The 23,974-nt window shown below is 43.0% G+C and overlaps 1 protein-coding gene across 1 annotated transcript in view; it reads right to left on the minus strand.

The window, feature by feature from the left end:
* src (v-src avian sarcoma (Schmidt-Ruppin A-2) viral oncogene homolog) overlaps window positions 1–23,142 on the minus strand; it is a 41,742-nt gene extending 18,600 nt beyond the window's left edge. The window contains exon 1 of the mRNA XM_083770242.1: window positions 22,705–23,142. The gene's annotated coding sequence lies outside the window, so the exon portion shown is untranslated. The remainder of the gene's footprint in view (window positions 1–22,704) is intronic.
* Between the last annotated feature and the right edge of the window lie 832 nt (window positions 23,143–23,974).

Raw genomic sequence — 23,974 nt, forward strand, 5'->3', positions numbered from 1 at the left:
CAAAAATAAGACATACAGTAGAGACAGAGAGCGGAGAGAGGAGGTAGTGAGGAGGGGTCAATGCGGGCAAAGGGTCGATATCTCCACCAGAGTACAATGGGGGAAAGCATCACACTAAGTGTATCAGTCACAGTCACAGTTAACAGACACTCACTGACACCCGCAGCCAGGCTAAAAGACAACTGGTGGCACAGTGGGCTCATCTTCTCCCTGCAGACTGGTTGCATGGTTAATAAAGCTTTTCATCTCAGTCCCCAGCCCAGTGCCTTTGCTAGATGTCTTTTACTTTAAAAATAAAAATAAAAACAAACAAAAACATCAACATTTTAAATTAAAATCCCCTTTTTCTTTTAAATAATAATATATGTAAATAGCTGATGCGACGAGTCGTGAGCCTGTCGATGTGCTATTTTCAGATTTTCGCCTATAATGACAATCCCAGAAGAAGTATGCCAGGCCAGGGTTTAAGACAATGATTAAACGAACGGCACCTTAAAGCTGCTATATGCAATAATATGTCAACATTTTAATGACCATCTTTTTATTTATTTATTTTGTAGTCAGACAGCCAGCAATGGGTAGAACGCTCCCAAAAACAATGTAGTCTCTGTGACACATCTAGGGGCCGCAATCTGCATTCAAAGATGTTCCTAGAAGCTTTGTCATTGGTCGAAATAAACCTGGTCGCATTGACTAACCAATCAGAAAGCAGACAGGCAAATCGACCAATGACAAAGCTTCTAGGAACATCTTTGAATGCAGATTGCAGCCCCTAGATGTGTCACAGAGACTACATTTTTATTGGGGGGGTTTTACTTATTGCTGGCTGGATGAATACCTAAAAATAATAAAGATAAAAGGTAATTAAAATGTTGACATATTATTGCTTATTGCTTATAGCAGTGTCACACAGACAATGACGATTTTCTGACATCAAATGGAAAAATGAAGGTGAGGAATCATACAGTACATAAAAATGAATTCCTTTGATAAAACAAAATTAGCAGCTTCTCATGACAGGATGAATGAACTAGAAAAATTGTAAACATGAAAACAGAGCTTTGAGGAATGAGGGTCTTTCTTCACATTCGGCTTCAAATAAAGACCTCCATTGTGAGCGCTCAGCAGGCGGCGTCCGCAAGACACAGAGGTGGCCTGTGGTTGTGGACTGCAAAGGCCTTAGCGTTTCCATTCCTCCTTCCTCTAGCAGTCACTGGGAAATATAGAAATAAAAGGAAGTCACAGAGTCGGAAACTGCCATGCCTCATGTCGTGTGTGTCTGGGGGGATTTCTATATGCTGCATTTATGCCAATATAAACCCATGTGTCAGCAATCACCTAGCAAGGCTGGGGCACACTAGCTTAGGTCCTAATCAAATCAAATTTAACACAACCAGAGTTGACCAAAGTGCTTCAAAACAAAAGATAAAAATTAAAGCAAAATAAGCAGAATAGGCCCAGGCCGTAGCGTAACGGTCTGGGCACCGGACTGGTAATCCAGTCGCAGTGTGCCGCGGGTTCGACTCCCGGACCCGACACGGCCTTTACTGCATGTCATCCCCCCATCTCTCTCCCGTTTCCTGTCAGCCTACTGTCTGTCCCTTCAAAAATCAATAAAAGGCGTAAGCCGCAAAAATAAATAAATAAGCAGAATAGGCCCATGATACAGTAAGCAATGAGCACCTGCTCTTTGTGAGGCAGAGTTACATGAAAATACCTCAGGAGGGGGGGGGGGGGGGGGGGTTGCTTAATTATGCACGAGATCTGGCAACGGATTTCAAATCCTTCAAGTCTCACAGGATTTGGTTGAATGTGAAATTGTGAGAAGTCTTTTAATGTTGTTGTCTTGTTTTTTTCCCTTTATCCTACCCGTCTTCCCATTTCTTTTTAATAATATTTTAAAAAGGTTATCTTTGAAAAACAAAGGAAGGGTCCCGCACACTGTCAGACACTTTAACATGACAACTGAACACAAGGAAAGAAACCTCCATTATTGAGAGAGAGGAAGTAATAGAATTCAATGGTTAAATCAGACCTCATCATGTCGGATGTGAGAGACTTTCACACCATGAGCGTTTTAGCAAACCCAGAATAGGCAGAGATAGTGAAACTGCTTTCGTGAGGAGGCAAGTTGCAGCTTGAATTCTGACTTGACAGCTACTTCTGGCGCCCATCCCTTTGTGCTGCGTTACTATTGGTTGCGTAGTCTAACAAGAGGATTGGCATGTTCAGACGAACTGTCTGAACACCTCCACTAGATGCCTGCTTGTTACTATTGGTCTCTGGTAGTCCAACAAGAGGATTGGCAAGGTCAGACAGTTCCACCTGCACTAGATGACCTTTCACTTTTTATGCCTTTGGCAACAGGTTAAAGGTCACACATTTTCACAATAACACTATAATTGCTGGAATTACACGTTGCGGTTCAAATGTTGTTGCATTGTAATTTAGTAATTGCAACGGCATAACAGGTTTGTCTGTGTAATAACAGACCTTATTCCCCCCTTTCACACCCATGATGAAAGATCACTGAGGCCATGTGAAAGGGGATTATATAGCAGCACTCGTACTATTCCTCTGACATTCACCCTGTTTTACACCCTAAGCTGAAATACCACAAGAATTGTCCATTACTGTGAATGTGAGAGGGAAAGAAAATATCTCTGCTCCTCTGGGATACATTGTGATCTTTCTAAATGATCCTGAATATCATTGCAATGCTATATAACATTGTCGCCTACTGGTTCTCATCATAGGGTCTGGACCTATAGGGGCCTGCAAGGGTCCTTGAAGGGTCTCCAGCTGTATGGTTGATAATTAGGAACCATTTGGTTCAATTTGTACATCCTCTAGGTAAAGTAATCGCATCACAAGGTGGTCTGTGGCCTAATGCATATCAAACTGCGCTTCCCTGAAATGAACCCATTTTGACCTGAGATCAGATTCTAAAAATGTCTGTTTGAATGACAGTTTTCTGCAAAAGGTTATGTTTCTATGTCGTTCTTAGATTTTTCAAAAATAGCAGACCTACAAGCTCATAGCGCGCCACTCGGTGGCGCGCTATGAGCTTGTAGATCTGCTATTTTTCAATAGCACCAAAAGGGCTTCCCGCCCAAAATGGGTTAAAAAGGTGACATCAATGCTTTTTGTTTTGCTGTACATACTGTAAAACAGTGGTTCTCAATCTTTTAAGGCTGTGACCCCCAAAATAATCATATTTGAACTGGGGACCCCTCAACCTGATATTAAGCGCTTGGAATACATGAATTGCTAAATAGCAAACTTCTACTAAATGGCCACAAAGCCAATGCCATGCTATTTTCTCCAAATAGCCTATAGTCAATGTCCCCTCAAAGTAACATCACCACTCTGGATGGAGTATCCATTGAATGGGTTGACAATGATTTGTATAAATATATTGGGATCAGGTTGGACAACAAGTTAAACTTCAAACACCACATTGATGCCTTGGCAAAAAAGCTTAAGTTCACGCTGAGTTTCTTCTACAGAATGAAGTCCTGCTTTTCTAATGCTAATGCTATCGCAAAAATCTGGTTACAGGCCTCTTCCTGTCACAGCTCGATTATGGCGATACTGTCTACCACTTTGCTAGTACCTCAACTCTGAGCAAACTTGACCCCTTGTTTCATGCTGCATTGAGGTTCATAACCAACCAATAGACCGATTCCGTAGCGGGTCTCATGGTCGCAGCCTACGTATTTCCTGTAGGCGGACTCGACGTAGCTGCGGGGGTAAAACCCTCACCAGGCGCACCTCTTCCACTACAGTGAACGGCAGAGTGACTGATGTTAGTTTGCCTCAAACTTTACTCCTTTACCTGCTTTTTTACTAACACTAACATTACAAAGATGCCCAGAACATCGAGATTAACCTGTGTAGTTTATGGCTGCTCCAACAGTAGTGGCAACATAAAAAAAAAAAAAAACGGAATGTCTAATATCCACCACGGTGGCGGAGACCAGAGACTTTGAGTAATGGTGGAGACAAAGCAGTGAAAGATACATAACGCAAGTCTTACCCAATACCAAATATTTCTGTTTTATTAACACAAGGCTGCTGTACTTTATACCTCATACTTTAAATGCTTAGTATGAGGTATAAAATACAGCAGCCTTGTGTTCATAAAACAGAAAGATTGGGTATTGGGTAAGACTGAAATTATGTATCTTTCAGGACCCTTCACTGCTTTGTCTCAACCATTACTCAATGGCTCTGGTCTCCGCCACCACAGTGGATATTTTGACATTCCGTTTTTTTTTTTTTTATGTTGTCACTACTGTTGGAGCAGCCATAAACTACACAGGTTCATGTCGATGTTCTAGGCATCTTTGTAATGTTAGTGTTAGTAAAAAAGCAGGTAAAGGAGTAAAGTTTGAGGCAAACTAACATCAGTCACTCTGCCGTTCACTGTAGTGGAAGAGGCGCGCCTGGTGAGGGTTTTACTCCCGCAGCTATGTCGAGTCCGCCTACAGGAAATACGTAGGCTGCGACCATGAAATCGCTACGGAATCGGTCTATAGGACTCATCACTGTACTCTGTATCTGTACGCCCTAGTGGGTTGGTACTCCTTAACGTCTCGCAGGTTGCTACATTGGTATATTCTCACATATAAAGCCATTCTTGGTAATCTCCCACTTTTATTTGCTCTAAATTTGAACTTGTCGAAAACTCTCTCAAACTCAGATCAAATGCGTGCCCCCAACAAAATCTGAGGCTGGGAAAAAAAGCAAGGCTTTTTTGGAATGACCTACAGACCAAACTCAAACTGGCTTCTGTGATTCCCCTAGTGAGCTTTAAAAGGATCGCCATGGGCACGCTTCCCAAACATTGCTCCTGCTTTCATGTATAGCAAATGTTGGTTCTCTTGCTTTTTAGTTTATTAGCCAATTCCGTTGCTTAGTTTTTATATATTTAGCCTTTATTTGTTATTATTGCGTTATTAGACGTTCCTGTTCTCCCTTTGAGCTTCTTATTGTTATCGTCTTGTATTTATTGTTGCTGGCAGAGCTGGGTCACTTATTTTGCCTCTTCTCTTGGCCAGTTCACACTTGTAAAAGAGACTCTCAATGTGGTTTTTACTGGTTAAATAAAAGGTTACATAAAAAAGTAGGAGTTGACACATTCAATTTTCGGCTCACAACGCCTCTCTTAGCCAATTATAGTTTATTGATTACTTTTGATGCAGTAATGGTCTTTTTCCAGGTATTAAGAAGGTGTTCAAAGTCCTAAAATTGTCACTTCACTAGGTTGAGAACCACTGCTGTAAACAGTAACATTACAATTAAAAGTGAACAAAAGAATAACAGTGTGTGTGTGTGTGTGTGTGTGCGTGCGTGCGTGCGTGCGTGCGTGCGTGCGTGCGGAGGATAGATGGACAGGTGATACATGCCTCTAAAATACAATGAGAAAGTTTACCCACTGTCCACAATCCCCTGCCCAACTCACCGTCCCTCACGTGTGCTCGCCAAGCAGAAGACCCATTTACCACTGCTACACTGCCTCCGACGTCACTCCTTACACCTCTGCATTTCTCCAGCCGGCCCCCATAGAACTCTATGGCCGGCCCACTGCACTGTCCACAATCCACTGCTCAAGTCACCGTCCTCGACATGTGTGTACGGTCATAGACCCGCCCCTATGGGCAGTGCGCGGAAGTACCGTCTATTTCCGTGCTCTGACGTCAGTCACTCCACCTCTGCGTTTTCCAACACCAGGGACAAGCATTCCATTCATTCATTCCTGCCTGCCAGCTGCAACAACGCAGGAATGCTCATAGTGCTCTCCCTGCTGTAGGGCAGGCCAGTCTAAGACAAAAAGGGCGTGACCCAAAATAAATTGCAATAGTAATGTTTTTTTATGATCCTCAGGGTCATCCAAATATCACATTAAAAATGGATTATTATATACATTTTGGATCATTGTAAATTCAGGGGTTTGAACCTTGGGGTATACCATTCAAAACCTATATAAAAAAGGCAAAAAATTCAAGCATTAGTTTTTCACGAAAAACACTCCTTGGGCAAAAAAACGGCCATAGCCACTTGCCCTTAATGTGACCTCATCACATTTGTGAAAACACTATTTTCTTCATTACACACCACATTGTCTCTTGTTTTCACTGTTTTCAACATCTTATAATCAGTCGTCTTACATTTGCCACAATACAGTATTATTCTTAATATATACATACACATACATACAGTCAGACTACAGGCCATGTACAGTACGAGTACATTACAGAGTACAGTTAGTACCAGTACATTACGAGTGCAGTGGGATTACAATGTACACTACGCGCACAGTACCACTACACAGTACATTACGAGTACAGTACGCCAACTGCACAACTACAGCAGACACACAGTACAGTGGACAGTACAGTATGCATACAGTATGAGTAGTACCGTACATTACCAGTGTACATTACGAGTGCAGAACAAAATACAGCGTACACTACGTGCACAGTACACATACAGTACCACTACAGAGTACAGTACCGTACAGCATGTGTACTGCACGCCTACAGCAGGCATACAGTACAGTGTACAGTAAGTGTACATTATGAGTAGTACCGTACAGTACAGTTAGTAGTAGTACAGTACAGCACTGTACAGTACAGTACAGTTAGTACAGTACAGATACAAATACACTCCGACATTTCCTCCATAATTGCATTTGACATTTTGGACTGTCTACCTTTGCTCCCGTCTTTGCACAAAGGCCTTCATTGACCATTAATGGTCACTTACAGTTTTCAAGTATATGGAATACACATCAACATACAGTACAGTACAGTACAAGTAGTACAGTGCTGTACACTCAATACTTACTGTATGTATTCGAATGTACTGTAACTATTAATGGTGATCCTCGAGCACTTTACACAATTTATGACATATTATTTCCCCTGGGTGTGGGTGTGTCCATGTTGTGCAGACATCCGCTGCTACATGTGCAAGACAGAATAACCGATTCTGACCGGGCACCCATTTTGGTGTCAGCATCATGTTATGCTTTAGCTATTTAAAAATAGCAGATTTACAAGCTCATATCGCGCCACCGAGTGGCGCGATACGAGCTTGTAGGTCTGCTATTTTTTTTTAAATCGAAGAGCGACTGACATTTTTAGAATCTGATCTCAGGTCAGAATGGGTTCATCAGACCAGTGTGTGTCCGGCGGAAACCTCGTATGAATCTGATCTCAGGTCAGAATGGGATAAAGGGTTCTAAAACTGAGATAAAAAAGGAAGTGGACGGTTGTCAAATCCCGCAATTTCCTTCGTCCGAATGGCAACGCGTGGCACTAGAAGTGAGCGACCGCAGGCCTGCGAATTCCTAGTGTAACGTAATACAAGTGAAAGTCAGGAGGACAGTTCAAACAAATATCTCATATGCCGCATTTACATTGCCGCACGCAACAAAAGCACCACGTTTCGTTACCGCAGTAATCCCAAAGTTTGAACAGCAAAGACAGCTGCATAAGGCAGTATCCAAGTGTGGCTCTGACCGATTACATCACAAAACGACCTGCTTCCCAAGACTAGACCCCAATTAATGGACAAATTATCGTCCATTATTTTGCAGGCAATGTGACTGTGTCCCAATTTTATTTAAGTATAATAATAAATAAAACTTTGATTATGTGACTAATCAAAGTTAAATATTATTTTCATATACTGAAGTTTAATATAGGCTATTTAATTAACCACTTATGCAGTGTACTTTGCCGTACATACTGTAGTGAAGAGATAGCCAATTAAATCTACAAATTGTCATTATGCATGATATGTGTTGTGAGCAGGTAGATCTGCATTTTTTGCTGTTTCCGATTTTTGAGTGGTGCAACCACTCCTATAGACCGCTATGTGTGTCCCTGGCTGGGTCTGTCTGTCCGAGCACGAAATGGCGTTTGGTTGGTTTTCACAACAAAGTGTCACTGTTGCGCAGCCTAACACACACATACATGTTAACTGTATATATGATGATTTGGGGTGTTACAGTACAGTGACAGTACAGAGACAGTACAGTACAGTACGGGACCCCTACACGGTAACTCTGTCATTTCTTAACCATTTCGGAAGCGGGCCGACCGGGCCGTCTCGCCAGAACCGGGCCGTGTTTTTTTTTATATCGAATATCGATACAAAAGCGCTAGGATGTGTGTTGTGTACACATCCACTGGATCCATCAGTTGGATTAGACGTTTGTACAACACGTCCTACGGTCTGAATATTAATGACAAGCTGATCTTTTTTCTTTTTTCAGTTAAAGGATATTTCTCTGATTATGTTTATTGATGTATTTGCTTATAAGATAAATGGTCTCGAATTCAGCAAATTATAACGTAATCGAAATAGAAAAAATCTCAGTCAAATCATCGGTCACAGTGGCTCTCAAAATCAGAAGAAAAACTCATAGGCATAGGTCAAACTACCCAAGAGCCCTGCTGTGTCACTATGCTTTAGCCATCTGATTCAGAGGTAAAGTACCCTGCTGTGTGTCTCTCTGCTTTAGACATCAGAATCAGAGGGCAGATTTAACAGACCATCACAGGACTGGCAGGAATTCAGTCCTCTGGTTCTTTCAGCATTGCTCTGCAAAAGCTGGAACGTGTCAGCATTCAGCCAAAAGAGGGAAGACATTAGTAGTCGTAGGCCATGTTTGGGTGTACAGTACCTGCATGAGTGTGTTTGTGCATGCATGCATGTACAGTATGTGTGTGCATGTACAGCATATAGTATGTGTACTGTATGTACTCTGTGCATGTGTCTATGCCACCTGTATCTGCATGTGATCCTGATGTCGGCCCACTGGCTATATGTATTCCTTCTATACCGTCTCAAAGTAATGACTACAGTACATATAGGAAAACGTGGTGGGGCTTGGTCTCCTGCGTCACCAGCCTCCAATCGCAGCGTCATCCAGGCCTGCTTTTTCCACACACAGATTATCAACATCAATTCCTCAGTCTTGCTCACCAAAACGGCAAGATGACGTGAAACAACAAGACTGGATATACCAGTCAGACTGCTGCTGCACCCCCTGCAACCGCATCTCTCATCCTGTCTCAACAAATCCGTTAAAAAGGGGCACGGTCAACTGAACACGCACGCAAGCAGAAGATCACCTGTACACAAAGTGAATGAAGGAAGTAGCTCAAAGGTTTGAGTTCCTCCTGGTTGCCTGTCTATTCTATAATGGTACCGTTACTGTAATGAAAGCTCATATACAGTCGAGTCGAGCTCGAGCCTTGTTTTCTCTTCTCCTTCTACAAACAAGAGCATGAGGAAATGGCTGACGGGATATATGTTTACACACCCCTTCCCCCTCGCGACGGTTTCACCAACTGCCTCGCGGTGACATGACATATATCCGTCCGCACTCCGCAGTTCCCGTAGAAAATGCAGTTACTCATTTTGTTAATAATTACAAAGAGGCTGAGGGAGGCCAACATCTCGGTGCATCGGGCCACGTCCTGAACGCAATGTGATTTACTGATGCGCAGCCTCTCGCGTGCTGTAACTTATACTGTACTGTCCACACTGGGCTGTGTGTGAGTCGCGCTTATCACCCCGTGAAATGGCTCCTCTGAGCCCACTGAGCCCCTCCACTTTTGGAGGTCTGAGGGTAAACATAAGCCCTCAGCGGTGGTACACGGTAAAATCTGCATGTTAATGTATCCAGTTAGGTCCAGTTTATATCCATTTACAATTGTAACCAAACAGACCCATATAGGCCTATTTGTTTACATTTGTACACGTCATTGTTACAATTTTACTGTGCAAGACATTTGCTTAACCCATTTTGGCCGTGGACCCCTTTTGGTGTTTTAACTAAGCATTATGTAATACTTTAGCTATTGAAAAATCGCAGATCTACAAGCTCATAACGCGCCACTGTGTGGTGCGCTACGAGCTTGTAGGTCTGCTATTTTTGAAAAATCGTAAAAATGCCTAATGGGTTAATTCAGGATTAAAAAGCGTGTGTGTGTGTGTGTGTGTGTGTGTGTGTGTGTGTGTGTGTGTGTGTCCCATGTGCTCCTCCTGTCACAGACAGACACGGGGTTAGAAACAGGGAGGTGCTGGAGTCAATATTTACCACTCCACACACACATACATATACACCTCGCCGTTGCTATGGAGGTGATTCTAAGCATTCCAGGAGCAACAAACTCCGAGACACACAGGGTACTTGTTGTTCCAGAGGGGGGAAAAAGATAGCACAAAGCAGCAATTTTATCTGGGAAATTGAAACAAGATTAGAAGAGCTAGGCTCCGGTCTCTGGAAATGGTGTGGGATTTCTGACACTTCACTTAATTGGGGGGAGGGAAATTAAAGAGAAAGATGAGAAAAGGGAGAGGCAGAGAACACCTGGGGAAATTCTTTCCATCACGTTGTCTTTCAGTGATTCACTTTTATATATATTTTATAATAGGAGCAGAAGGTGCGATCCCTTATCCCTGTGTGTGTGTGTGTGTGTGTGTGTGTGTGTGTGTGTGTGTGTGTGTGTGTGCGCGCGCGCGCGTGCGAGTGAAAGAGGCAGAGAAAGACAGACTGTTTAACTCTGATACTTGATTAAAAGCAATCGGATGCTCTCAGATCACCTTCTGTTTACTAACTACCCTGATCCAATTTTATTATTTTGGTACTGGGCTCAGCAAGAAAATATTCTTGCTGAGCCCAGAAAAGTTACGTATATTGTGAACTATGCACAGACAATGCACAGACAAATATATTTACTTTTTACATTTGACCAAATAGCCAATCGACAGCCATTTCCTATTTTCCTTTTCGAAATAGGGCTTAAGTGGTTAACTTAACTGTAATCAACTCCTCTCTTCATGACACTTAGCCCTTTATCTCAAACACCACTTCTCCATTTCCACACTGGTAGCACTATGTGGGACATTGTGGGACAAAACGAACATTGAAATATGACTGAGCAAGAGACAGAATCTTACGACTGCACAGAACTGCAGACATGGCATCCTCATCTTCATCCTCTTTTGCACGGGCTGGACCAGTCCAAACCTCTCCGAGTCACACACACAGAAACAGCCCCATGCTTCCATGTTCTGGGTTCTGGGTTCTGGCTGAATCATCCCTCCACAGACTGGGTTTCCATGGCAAGTCCCATGCCAGTCAGAATAATTTCCCACGCTGTGGTGGGGGAGCAATCTAGACTGAGCATCACACGGGTGAATGCTGCAAGGTTACAAGTAAATGTGTATCTGTCCTAAACTCTTTGGCTTTGTGAAGATCACCACGGCCAGTGGAGACTTCCTAAGACAAAACATGAGAGAACACGACTGGGTGAATCCCTCACAACCGTTCCCTAGACTGGGTGTTGACAAGTGAGGCTTAAAGAGACAGACAGAGGCATTACAGTCATTTCCTCCAGTTACCTCATCAGGCTCGTTGTTACAAAACAGGTAAGAAACAGCTGGACAATATAAAATGACGCAGCAAAATAAGAGAGTGTAAACGCCGAGCCATTTTGGTGTCATTTCAACATAAAAATGGACGCAACTGTTGGAAAGGTGCAAATTAAACTTTGCAGAAAAGCGTGTCTTGTTTTATGACCCGAGGCCCAATGCTGCTGATGATAAATATAGGACATAAACAAGCACAGCTGCAGCATGTGTCGCTGCTCCTGCAAAGCTGGGGGAGATCAGGAGCATCTCTGGCTTCCATATAGCATCAGGAGGACTGCAGTGAAAGGACCTCCGGGTTTGCAGTGTATTGTGTGTTGTGCTGAGAGAAGCCCCATATTGTTCCTCTGGGGTGTATTAAACACCAGACTGACTGGTTTACTGCTTTACCGTTGCTCACACACACACATGCATATGTTGCTTCTAGATTTTTACTCTTGAGTTGGCGCTCTGGTTTTAGGCCTACAGTATATATACTGTATATATCAATATCATTGGCTTCCTTTCCCCTTCTTGCCACTGTCTAGCACCGCTCCTGTGCTCCATCCGCTCATCTAAATATGGTCATTATGTGCAGCGAGACCGATGATCTGTGGTCATGTGTTCAAACGGGGAGTCTCGAGGAGAGCTGGATGGAGGAAGGGAAGGGGAAAAAAGATAATCCTCAAGGGGTTTAGCTTTCTTCTCCCTTCCCCGAGTTCTTATACTCAATCTCACTCGCTTGCACTCAATCCATCTTCTCTATGTCCCTCTCCTGCTCTCGAATCCTGAATCCTTTCTCAAGAGCTTTCCAGAGGGAAGTGACGAAAATAAAGGAATTCAATTCCTCCAGCAGCCAGGGATCTATCAGCCATGTGTCATCTGAAGAGGAAAATCACACCTGTGTGAAGTAAGTGGTGCAACTCCGTGTGGGGGTCCCCGGGGGGTCCCCGGAACTTCCAGGCCTGCAGGAACGCGCCCGGGGTGCCGCCCCGCGTCCGAAACGGTCGAGAAATGACAGAGTTACCGTGTGGGGGTCCCTGGGGGGTCCCTCTACTGTACTGATACACCTGCAATCATCATACAGTTAATATGTATGTGTGTGTGTGTGTTAGGCTGCACAACAGTGACACTTGGTTTTGAAAACCAACCAAATGCTATTTTCGTGCTCAGACCCAGCCAGGCAGCCACACACAAAGCTACTTAATGAAGTGGTTGCACCACTTAAGAATATCCTCTTTCTCCGCTGCCCAAATATTATTGATCTGATAGTCAGCCGCGAGGGGTGGGGGAACAACCATGACAACTGAAAAGATAAATAGAAATGCTATACACTCTTCTATGACATATCTGTGTTAAACACAGCTGTGCAAGTGTGTTAAACTATGAGCGGGTGCATTTTCACCTTAAACTCCATCACAGAGTGAATTTAACAGATCTACAAGCTCAGTTCTGAGATTGGCTATTTTTGGCATGCAATCCTGTCCAAGAGAATATACTGTGAATCAGGTTACGGTGACACAATAAAAAGGAATGAGCCAGGTGAGTACAATCATGCATAGTGTGTGTGTGTGTGTGTGTGTGTGTGTGTGTGTGTGTGTGTGTGTGTGTGTGTGTGTGTGTGTGTGTGTGTGTGTGTGTGTGTGTGTGTGTGTGTGGCATTCCCAGGTTTGTTAGAGCTCAGTCATGGCTGAGGAATGCAGAGTGGAGGACAAGGCGAGTTCCAACTCCTCTCCTTGGAATGCACAGGGGGGCAGGTAGAGACAGCGTCCTTCCACCCAGGATGTGCAGACTGTATTGCTGCCTTGGGACATGGATGCCAAGCGAGGAACATTCCCAACATCTCTCACTGACAGTGGAATAGAATGCAATGTCAAACAGCCACGTTCACACTAACTAGATAAAAACACATCAACAAAACAAAAAGCAAGAATGTTCAGAAAAACTACTGCCCAGATCAGGTTTATGGGCAATAACACAGAATTCAAATAAACAAGAAATGATGACAGTCATATTTGTCAGGTGAAACAAGCGCTGTCTTCATTCTTCCCCCCCCCCCCCCCCCCCCCCCCCCACCATATTATAATTATTACATATTATTATTATTATTTTTGTAACGTGTATGTTTCTGTGTAACAACCTCACGGCCGTTGTTTGCGTTCGTTTCTGACGTTCTGTTCGTGGTCCAATCACTGTGTTTTGTTGTGGCTTTGCTGCTGTCCATGCAGTTAGCTCATATCATTAGCAGCTAGCTACTTGTCGCTTCGAGCTGCGGTCTTAGAGTGGCCGGCACTAGCTGCGGTGCAGGCGGTGTTGCCAGACTTCCGTGGTGCGGGGCAGGGCTTAGTGGGCAGCCAATCATGACTAGGTCGCTACTACGTGATTGGCTACACGAGTGATTGGCTACACGAGTGATTAGGGTGGCCACCTGCAAGACCTCAGAAAGGAGGACACTTTTGCGGGGCTCGCTCCCCCGACCCCCCCCCCTCCCAGACCCCCCCCCCCCCCATATATTCATATTATTACTACTACTATTGCACCTGATTTTCACCACCATCATCTCCAGCATTATGTCCACAGAGAACATATATTTGCTAATTAAATTAACCTTTTTAAATTATAGGGTACCACAAAGGCCATTCATTTTAGAATACATTTATTTTATTTCATGTTTAGATATGTTTCATGTTTAATCTCTTTCTTGTGGGTTTTTTTATACAGTTTTATGGTCATCGGTGTGGGACATAGAATGATGCCAGTAGCCTATATGTTCACACAGCCTCCCTGTCTTTATGATGTCGAGTTCCTTGCTCCATTGCTCATTAAATGTAGTTTTTCATTTCGGCATATTTGGTTTGTTTGTCTCTGCATTAACTATACTAAAGTGATTGTGAGAGAGCACAACAAACAAACCGACCATCCCACTGGCAGTGTTGCCCAGTTTTGGAAGAGAACCAAGCAACCATGTCTATGAAAACAAGCCCAAAAGAAGCCTGACTAGACTTAGTAGCCTATTATATAAAACAAGCCTAAAGTCGCTTATAATTAAGCGGACATGGCAACACTCTTAACGTCTCCACTAGCCTCTCTCTTTTTAAGACAGTGTGGCCGGCTCGCTGCGGAGGCGGAGCTGAGCAGCGCTGCGGAGATTTTAATACCCAGGCAGACGACGTAAATGACACAAGCACTGTATATCACAAAAAACCGGACAATTATGTGTCCGGCCAGAGGTTGAGGTGGGAGGAGGACAGGTGGGTCTAAAACCGGACTGTCCGGCGTGAAACCGGACGTCTGGCCACCCTACGAGTGATGCAGACTACCATTGGCTTAGGCGGTGTTTCACACTATACCCTTGGCTTAGTGGGCAGTCAATGACTAGGTCACTAGGGCACCATAACTAGGTCTCTATTAAAAACGGGCCTGTTGTATGTCAGGTTTCACCTGATAAAAAGCCTGCCTAGTACCTGCTCAAAGGGCAAATACTATGACTGTCAGTAGTCTGTTGCCTCATAATTAAGTAACAGCCGTGCAGCCTTCCAGATCACAGAATCCAATCCTCTTATCTGGCCACAATGTCATAAAATAAAGACATTTACAGAGCAGTGTGTGACATATTCTATCTTCATCTTATCAGTGTTTGACATAAATGATTTTCCTTGCTGCAGACGATAGCTTTAGTCATTAAGATACCATATGCTTGACCTTACACTTGAATGCGGAGGAAGCAGTCCGTAAAGTAAACCATGCTATACATTGCTATATCCAGCTACTCCTGTAGTAAACTCAAACTGTAAACACTGCACAGATCCTGTTCAGGCATAGATACTTACAGCAACAGCAGCAACATAACTATAGTATGCAACCAACTACATCATAACAGCTTGTGGCAGATACCCTAGCAGTGCACCCTTTTTCCTTAGAGACAGACAAATGAGAGCAAAGAGCAGAAACAACCACCTTCATTAAACTTTTAAAATGTGCTCTTGTCACGCACAATCACCAATTATAAGGTGGCCCTGCACAGTAAAATCCTCAGTGTTGATGTATCCATTTGTAACTCAGACTGTGTAGGCTACACAGTTAAGCCTAAATTACATACGGTAAGTATACTCTCAGAGTAAAATTATAGCTGCAATCTATAAGATGTATGTCCTTCGTGGGATTCAAACCCAGAACTCCGACATGGAAGGGGACATTTCTACCAGTGAAGAAGATGCTTGGGCAGTTGAAATATTGCGATTTGAGATTCAGGCAATACCAAACCAGTAGCTTCTACATGAACACAGGGTCTGCATTTCTCAATGGAAGAGTAGGGAGACCACTGCAGTACTCCATGTATACTGTACAAACTCTGCCAGATTACAGAATGGTGAAAAATGTTTTATTTACACAAAAAGGTTCTGTGATTTCAGCTTTAAAACTGAGGATTTTACAATGTGCCATGCAATTTCTCAGATTAATAATAGATTTCTCAGGTGAGGGTTGCCCTGACACTGGAGTCACCCGTCCACAGTACAGAATCAGCTCTCCTGAAGGTACAAAACTACCTGCTCATCTCTTGCTAACGCTGGGGACTGCGCCGTCCTACTGCTGCTGGACCTCAGCGCAGCATTCGACACCGTGGACCACACCATTTTACTGCACCACCTCCAGTCCCATGCTGGGGTCCAAAACACAGCCTTGGGCTGGTTTGAATCTTACCTTACGGACAGAAGTTTCTCTGTCAATATGGGTACCATCTCCTCTCCACCTGCCCACCTCTCCTGCGGAGTCCCCCAAGGATCCATCCTAGGCCCCATCTTGTTTTCCCTCTATATGCAAAGACCACTCCACACTAATCAACCTAAATAAATACCTCACTGACATCAAAAGCTGGATGACAGTACATTTGAGATAGTATTATTTGGTCCACAAATAAAAAATGTTCTTGGCAACCTCTCTGCCCTTGCTAAAAACCTCTGTGTGCTTTTTGATTCCGCCTTTAAATTCAACAAGCAAATTAACACCATAGTCAAAACCAGTTTTTTCCACCACCGCTACATCGCCAAAATTAAACCGTTTCTTTCCACACGACCTCGAAATAGTCATCCATGGCATGCACTAATATCATCACGTCTAGATTATCGTAATTCCCTCTACACTGGAATTAGCCAGTCATCCTCATCCCGTCTCCAACTGGTGCAAAACGTGGCTGCCAGACTCCTGACTGGCACTAGGAGGAGAGATCATATCACCCCTATCCTGGCCTCTCTCCACTGGCTGCCGGTCCGGTTCAGAATTAAATTCAAAACCCTTCTTTTTGCATACAAAGCATTAAACGGACTGGCCTTCTCCTACATCTCTGACCTCCTATCATATCCCTCCTCCATTAGGACCCTCAGGTCAGCGGCTCAGGGGCGACCGTGCCTTTGCTGTCGCAGCTCCTACATTATGGAACAGCATTCCTGTTGCTGTCAGATCTGCCCCCTCCGTTGAGAGCTTTAAGTCCAGGCTCAAAACATTTTTATAAACAAGCCTTTCAGTCCCCCTGATGCTCTTGCACTTTTATGCATACATGTTTGCCTTGTTGCTTTTAAACTGCTCTTAATGCTTTTCTGTTCTACTGTACCATAACTAATTGTTTTTATTGCTTTATTTTACAGTGGTGTATTGTATTGCACTGTATTGTATTGTTTTCTCTGACCTGTGAAGCCCTTTGGTACGATGAGTCGTTTTTAAATGTGCTATAGGCCTACAAATAACATCGATTTGATTTAATTTTCTCAGTCTTTTTTTTAACAACTCCTTTGTTCACCAGGCCCTTATTTCAATATTAAATTAGGGCTTCACTTGGGCAGCCAGGCAGGGGCGGGGGCTATAGCTGCCTCAGAGTAGGTCTGGCTGGGTGGCTGCTGCTGCTGCCGTCGGATGACAGGTGTGGCATTAGTGCCACCCTTTGCGTACAATGCATCAGACTGCTAAGGAGGAGGAAGCACCCAGAGAGCCACCACTACAACAACACATACAGAGGCATCAGGACAAACATGGATGACTGGAGGTCACAGCCCATGGGAGAAGCCATCCAATTCTGCTGCTGGTGTTCAGAGAATAAGCAACACCCCAGTGAAAGCATGATTGATTTAACTCCATGCTCCCTGGTGGAATTATTCACCTGTTGAATTATTCACCCATTTTTCTATTACAGGGAAAGGTGTTTTAGGGGGTTGCATCGCTTACTTCTCCTAAATGTGTCTCCCGAAGTAATGAGAAATCTGTCTCCACGGCCATTAAGGTCCATTTCTATATTCAGCAAAATAATCACAAAATACTTTCATGTTAATATCATGCAACCGAGATGTGAAGCATTGATGCACAACCTAGTACAGTCCTGCATGCATCAAATATATTTCCAGTACAGTAAGACTTTTACGTTTTTGAGTGATGAGAAACATACAGTATATGCCATTTAAAAAGCTTTTTATAGCACACTGCACTACTGTAAGAAGTGTTTAAAATACAAGCCGAACCTAAAAATCACATTAATCAAATAGGCTTTATAATCTATAACTGTATCTATACAAATCCCTGTATACCGAATGTACTTTTTGTTTTACTTTTCAGCTGTGGTGCTTCACATTTTTGCTATGGTTTCAATACCTCAATACCTCCAAAACGTGAAAATGGAGAGCAACCGATACCAGATTGTTGGGTCCATGGCTGCCGATCCAGTGTCCTAGACCTAGATCATCGATTACCAATGTTGTGAGCAATCTTTTGTTAAACATTGGACACAAAAACAAATGAATGCAAATATTTGGCAACTTCCCTACTGAAAAATGTCTAAAAAGCCAATCTACTATTTTAAAAATATATATACTTTTGAAAACCATCAACTATGTATAATGAGTAATGACATAAAATAAAATGGCACATATATTGGTCAGGGTTGTACATGAAAGGATCTGAGATGACAATGTTTGCTCACATCCTCGTGAGCCAAGAATAAGGCATGTTTCATTTGGGGAATTCTTCTCAAAAAATGGTTCCTGTTATCTTGGTTTCACTGAACATTATAAGTTCTCCCAAAATAAGGTAATGATGAGCCTTGCTGGCACATCATGTTCTATTAATACCGAACTGACACAGAACTCCTCGTCAACAACGAGATCATCAAAAGGAGGAAAGAACTCATGCTACTAGTACGCAGTAAGATCCTCAGTGTCAATTTATCCACTTGAAACACTCATGGTTAAAGGTGGTGTCTAGCCTGGCTAATAAGACAGACCGAATCAGCCGTTGGCAAAAACAATTGTGTGATATTAGTCTGGCTCATTATCCAGGCTAGGTGTCTAGATGTCTATGTTGTTAAAATAACTGTTAAATAGCTCTATAGTGTGTAACATGTTCAGTAACAGGGGTTTCATTCAGCTCTTTATTAAAGGAATAGAAATTCGACCAGTTTTTCCCACTCAGGAATAGGCTAAAGTACGGTTAAAGTTCTCTCTGCTGATTGGATAAAATTGGTATCTCGAACGAATCATATATTTTATGTTTACTAAAGAGCTGGACAGGTGGGGAGACTGTTACTGAACAAACACTAGCAATTGGAATGTAGAGCTTTAACTTTTTAACAAAAAATAAATACAAATAAATGGTTTTACTATTGTTACACCCCTTTAAATGAACACTGGTGATTTTACTGTGCATGAGGCAGAATAGACCAATCGGGTCAGGGTAGAGACTAGAGACTAGAGCAAGTGGTGGCATGTATTTTCCCAGCATCTCCTCACCCAGGCTGCTCTCCCACAGCTGTGGCTACACAAAAGACACAGAGATGTATCTTTCTGCATGCCAAAGACCCTTTTCCTGTCACCAGAAAAACATGCAGCAGGGGGCTTGTGTGTGTGTGTGTGTGTGTGTGTGTGTGTGTGTGTGTGTGTGTGTGTGTGTGTGTGTGTGTGTGTGTGTGTGTGTGTGTGTGTGTGTGTGTGTGTGTGTGTGTGTGTGTGTGTGTGTGTGTGGGCGAGACGAGGGAGTGAGACTGATAGCCTTTCCACACCGCCAACAGTGGAGGAATTGAGTTGAGATGCATGGCTTGTGTCACCCTGGCTTGTTTCCAGCGCAAAAGGACAGGAAGTGGTCAGGGATCCTAGGAGGACACACACAAGCCCGCTTCTGTCCCTCTCTATCAAGCCAGTATCTGATACTCTATTCAAATGGACTCCTCTGATAGAGAACTGGAGGGAGATTGATAAATCAGAGCTCTACAGGCCTGGATTCTTATTATTATTCAACTGCTAAGTCTTTAACGGGTGCAATGGATGCAGCTTTGTAGCTGCATGTTTATGCATACATAAAGCCCCATGTTGAACGTTTCCACTGTGGTCACTGATTCAGGATGTAATGTAAAAGGACAAAATCTCAGTAGAATTAACTTGAACTTTATGAGCAATATAGCCAATAATATTATGATATTGTTAGAAGTCATCCTCATTACTAAAGGTGGGACACTAAAGCCTTAGCTATTTTATTTGCCATGCCACTCTACAAGCTCACAACACCTTGTTTTGCAAATTGCAAAGCGTTGTATGCAGATCAGCTATTTCCGCCAAATGGATGCAAGTTGTTAAACAAAGAGGAAAAGTCAAAAAGTTAAATGTGTGTTATTATGACATACCGGTAGTGAAATTCGAGAGAGAGAGAGAGAGAGAGAGAGAGAGAGAGAGAGAGAGAGAGAGAGAGAGAGAGAGAGAGAGAGAGAGAGAGAGAGAGAGAAAAACAGTTGGCACTGGCATTCCCTTGCTCGAGGAAATGCCCTTGAACATAGCTGGATGCAAATCCACCGTATTACCAAAACTGGGCCAGACCAACAGAAGTTTGGTGCCACATGAAAAATGTAATAGATCGGTCAGTGTGAGGTCATCACAAATCCCATGCCTGCCTTCTAGCCTATATGATTCTCTCTGGAATCAATTACTCATCTCTTTTCCAAATATGGAATAAGGGTAGATGCTTGTAAGTACTCTGCAGCCAGCCATAGGGTAATATGTTGTTTCAACATTCTTTCAACATTTTTTCCAGTCCACCAATCCAACAACAATCCAAAAAAAAAAGAAAAAACATTATGGGGCCACAAATATACGCTATTCAAATGGTGAAATGGATGAGAAATTGAAACTGTATAGGTGACCTCTAAATGCTCCCCATTCACCCTCCCTCTAGCTTTTTGAGTATGTGTGCACAAAGGCCATTTTGAAAGTGGAAGCAACTCATCTTAAAAGAGGCTGATTCTCTGGCCATGGAAACAAGCAGTTCATTGAAGCCAGGCCCAGTGTGTCACCCTGACAGACAGACTGTTCCAGTGGAAGCGGGAACAAAGGGGCCAGGCCACAACCACGTTACCAATTAACAGGAATTTCAGCCTCAAGAGCCACTTTCCAGCAATCCTCATTGGAGCTGACACAACCTTCTACGGCTTTCGTGGGAGGGCATTCACAGGATTCCAAGGGGCATTAAGGTCCTCTCTGTGAAGACTGAAACTGGCAGCTAAAAGTACAATGGACCATCTACGTGCCACTCTAGAAACACTTCTAATGTCAATGCCAGTTAAGTTAGGTGCATATTCCTGTTCAGGATGCGTGCGTTCAGACTCTAACTGTTAATCTTCATAATTCATATGATATTATATATAATATACCGGCGCACATATATATCCTTTTGCGCTGGAAACAAGCAAGGGTGACACAAGCCATGCATCTCAACACACACACACACACACACACACAAACACACACACACACACACACACACAAACACACACACACACACACACACACACACACACACACACACACACACACACACACACATTGAAATTGTGAGGATATGAAGAAAAAAAACGCAGACTGCAATCACCATGCATGCACTGACATGTTTACCCACAACAGTGATTAATCTCCAGCACCAGCAAGCATAGTGCATCATGTCATTGGCTCAATATTGTACTGCTCTGCTGCCATGGAATATGGTGCTTTCCTGTTGCAGAAACACTATAATTCCTCCAGGATAAATACTAAAAATATCAACAAGGTCAAAGCCTGCACACGCACAGGATTAGTCTAATGCTCCAGTGATAATCAACATAAGCAATTCATGTTTTATTAAGAAGAAATAAATTGCATTGCATTTCATAAATAAAACCAGCCTATGGTAGAACATTTTGGATTTAAGAGAAGATTTTTGGGCTACAGCCAACAAGAAAATGGAACTTGCTGCTTTTGTTTATAGAGGAGAGCTTTCAGTATTGCAATGACACATGCCAAAGAGGAACAGTGGGCATAAAAGTGGGCATGTGTGTGTGTTCAGCATTATCGCTTGACAGCATGTGATTGACTTACTATGATGTCAGTCACACAGCCTACTGTCACTCTGGAGTCTTGTACACATTGCTTTACAATACTGACATTTAACTGTCTCGGACAGAAGATATTTAGGCTATGTACGATCAGTGTATATCATAGTATATGAGATATGAGATGTGTCACGTGATCATCTCAGACAGTCAACTTTTACACCCCCAACTGGCTGAGAACATTTTGGTTGTGGTTATACTTAACAGCAGTGCTGTGACCGACCATGATGTTAATATGTATAGATTCAATTATAGGCTATATCTGCCATGTTGGCTACATATGACATGGCTCATTACTTGGTTGAATGATAGCAGCACTGGAATTATGGAAGCATACAGAGATTTGCTCAAACTCAATTACTATTAAACAATCTCCATCTCTCTTGGACGCACGCGCACACAGCCACACACACACACACACACACACACACACACACACACACACACACACACACACACACACACACACACACACACACACACACAATTGGAATTGTTTTCACAACTGCTTTAAATGCCAATCTGAATTTTTAAATCAACTTCCTATGGACTATATATATTTTTTTGGTTTCAATTGGGAATGTGCGCAACAGCGCAACACTGCCAACACATCATGTCGAGACACACACTTTAGAAACGAAAACGCTAGGAATTTATTTGAGTCCAACAAGTCTATCTTGAATTAATTAAATCCCGCAGGTAATAGTTTAAAATGCTAAGATGTACACATAATTAAGCCGTATGTACATGACAAGACAGTGCGGCATTGTTGAGATATCCACGTGTGACGTTCACGTTACCCTCATTCATGTTAAAACAGCTCAGAATCTCGGTAACTGACTGACAGGGTCTGTAGAAAAATAGCAAGACAAGTTACTCACCTAACGCGTAGGCAGCAGATGTGGCGTTGCTCTTCTGCTGATCAGTTTGTTTTTTCGCTTTGATCATCAAGTATAATATATTCGTGAAAGAGGGGTTCTAAAGACGAGACGAAACGCTCTCAGATGATTCAGATCCCAATCGCGATGTTCGGATGATAGTGATGCGTACAGCAGACAGTCGATGTCAAGAGTGATGAGGGATCCCATTCAACTGGAGGGGCGGGCTGTAAGGTCATGATGATGGGGAATGCCTCCCAAACGAAACTGCATTATGACTCTGAGAAAACCCTGCTGAGTGCAGCGGACATTTTCATCAGAAAACTCTGTCCTGCTGTGAATGAGTCTTGTCCAGAGGCCCACCCAGCCGCCAGATAGGAGCCGGAGGACCTTAATATCGCAGCAGCGATACCTGCTGCTGCGCCTGGCTGCCTGCGTGGGGGAAATCACGACCCAAACATTGGGGAGTGCAGACTGGGGGTGGGAGCCTAAACCTCGTCGTAGAGCAGTGTCGAGTGTCGCGTGCCGAAAGTAGCAGATAAACAAGCTCACAACGTGCCGCGTCCGCGACGCGCTGTGAGCTTGAAGATTTGCTATTTTCGGGACAGCGGATTGAAGAGCTCTGATAGGTCGCAAATGTTTGCATAATTGATAACTGACTGGCGTATCGTTGAAGCCCCACCTTCAAGGGAATCGTCAATCGAGGTCATATTATTTGGTCTTTGCTCAAATTCAAGTTCAACTCTCATTTTTTGGAAGTAGAAGGGCCAAAGTGACTCAAATTGAACATGAACAGAAAGACTCTTAAAATAAAGTCACGAAGAAACACACAAGAGGTCGTATTTAGTTAATTTGAAGTCAATCCGTTGAATTATTATTATTATTATTACTGTGTTGACTATCCTATACATCCGTGTAAATATAATCAAATGATTGTTATCTGACTCTAAACGCTACATTTTTGTTCAGCTATTGTTGAACAAAACAAACAACCATACTTGCATTTACAAGGCACCTTGCCTGTATTGTACTATATTAGTATTATATTATTTTACTATATTATATTAGCATTAGTCGCGTGGTGTCTTCCAAACCAAGAAATCTATCTCTGTTTGCCTGTTTGTATACAGAAAAGACTAGTTATAGACAGTAGACTGATGTGGACCATCTTTCTGTGACAAAGTGCTGCCACCTGGTGCTTGAATGTGACATGACATGGACACCAAATGGACAAACCATAATTAATAATTATATAACTACCGGTAACAATCCA

This window comes from Protomyctophum parallelum, assembly GCF_964188405.1.
Source record: "Protomyctophum parallelum genome assembly, chromosome: 7".
Lineage (NCBI taxonomy): Eukaryota > Metazoa > Chordata > Actinopteri > Myctophiformes > Myctophidae > Protomyctophum > Protomyctophum parallelum.